The sequence below is a fragment of the Quercus lobata genome, chromosome 8 (genome assembly GCF_001633185.2).
Source record: "Quercus lobata isolate SW786 chromosome 8, ValleyOak3.0 Primary Assembly, whole genome shotgun sequence".
Taxonomy (NCBI): Eukaryota; Viridiplantae; Streptophyta; class Magnoliopsida; order Fagales; family Fagaceae; genus Quercus; species Quercus lobata.
In genome coordinates this window covers 62,530,750-62,533,012 of record NC_044911.1, presented here as the reverse complement: position 1 = coordinate 62,533,012, position 2,263 = coordinate 62,530,750, and positions in this window count along the sequence as shown.

Sequence of the window (2,263 nt, the reverse complement as noted above, 5' to 3'; positions counted from 1 at the left end):
TTAAGCACCAATCACATCAAAAAAAAAAAACTCACAGAACCCAAAACTCCAAACCCGCCGATCCACCACAATCCTTAGCCCTAGAGCCACCACAACCCGCCACGATCCACACTGATTCAAAACCCAACCAACGCAACCGATTCAAGACCCGCCGATCCACCACAATCCACACCGATTCAAGACCAACAACCCACGACCCACACCGGACTTAAGAGAGCCACAACCCACGCCAGACCAATCTCCACCGAGAAACCCACCAATCTCTACCGAGAAACCCACAAACCACACCCACATCGGAGCAAACCCATCGAAGCCACATCGGAGCAAAACATCAAGACACAGCCAACGATGGCCTGATGGAGAGCAAAGGGAGAGGGAGAAATCACTGAGAGAGAGCAAAGGGAGAGGGAGAAATCTAAAAGAGAGAGAGAGATGTGGGAGACAGAGTGTAGAGAGTGGGAGAGTCAGAGGAATAATATATATATATATATATATTTTTTTTTAACAATTGAGCTACAATGCAATTCTAGTAGAATTGCACTGTAGCACAATTTTAAAAATTTTTACAATAGTAGCCGTTTACAATCCCAGATGCTGAGTACTTTGGGGCTTGAAATGCCAAATTTTCCTTACATTTGGCATTTGCAATCTCCAGTGCGAATGCTCTAACATGCATCCTTATTTGCACATGACTCATTCCTTGATTCCTAATATGCATAGTAGTAAGCGGCATACAACTTTGGAATTGCCAATTTGTGAATTTATGTTAAGATGAAGAAAATGGATCATCATGCTCTCACTATGAGTGCCAAATACACCCATGAAAATTGAAACAAAGAACTATAAGATTTTGTATGATATTTTGTGTAGATATGGAAAATGGTCGTGTCAGATTAGGTCAACCGTGTTGCAAGTAAAAATGAGTCACTTTAAGGGTTGGATTAATTAGGTTGAGGGTCGGATCAGATCAATCCGTACTTTTCACATAGAAAAAACAAATAAATGCTAAAATTTTAAAAAGAATGAAACAAATTAATTAAGGAGATGAATTGCACCTAATATCTTCTTCTTCTTTTTTCATTAAGTGAACACATATTATTTTAATGAGCTCATCTTATAATTTTTGTTTGGTTTCTAATATTTTTCCGTTTCCCTTTACTAGTAGGAAGTATAGGCAGGAAAGAAAATGTTTCTTGGTTTGGTTAATGAAAGTTTTTGGATTAAAAAAAAAATCAAGTCAAGGATAATGCTTCATGCGAGATTGAGATCAAGTGCAATAGCTTTCCCTTTACTATTTGGAAATATAGGTAGAAAAGAAAATGTTTCTTGGTTTGGTTAAATAAAGTTTATGGATTAAAAACAATAAACTAAGGGATAGTGCTTCATGCGGGATTGAGATCCAATGCAATAACTTTCCCACTTACTATTTGGAAGTATAGGCCAGAAAGAAATTGTATCTAGCCAAATAGACAATTTTGTAATTTTTACATCTATTATGCAAGTTATAAAGTTTTATGATATCTCTATATTTTAGAAGGCTTAGCGGCCTCCGGTCGGAAATCTGAGAAATCAAGTTCGCCGAGCAAATCTTGCGCTCGAGCACACAGCCACATCAGTGAAGCAGCTTCAATTCATTATAGTTTCCACGGTTGTTGAGATGAGGAGTCTGGTGGAGCTACGTCGTGATTTTGGTGGTTGGGATGGAAGCATATCCGTGGATCCTAGAGCTACTAGATTCACGAGGTTAGAAATCTGCCGCATTGTTGGAGAAGAAGATATATCAATTTTGACAATTATAGGAATAATTCTACTCCGATTCTTTATCTCTGTTTTTAATACATTTGTTGTGACAAACTAGTTTTAATTAATTAACACTACAAGAAAAAAGACTTAATACAACGAAAAAAGTCATTGCAATAATAACTAATGTCATTGTAATGGGTGTTATTGCAGTGACAAAAAAGTTGATGCAAACCGTTATAATAAAATCCGAGGCAATAGGTTTATGCAACACTAGATTTTTGTTGCAATAAATTCCATATATTGCAACAATTTACATTGAAAGTATAGGCCATAAAGAAATTGTTTATAGCCAAACAGATAATTTTGTAAATTTTTTTTTATATCTATTATACAAGCAATGTGTGTTGTCGTCTTATATTTTATGATATCTCTATATTTTAGAAGGTTTATGTCCATTTGTGCAATGAAACCACATGAACTAAATATGTTAACTTAAATTACAAAAAAGTATTTCATCAGA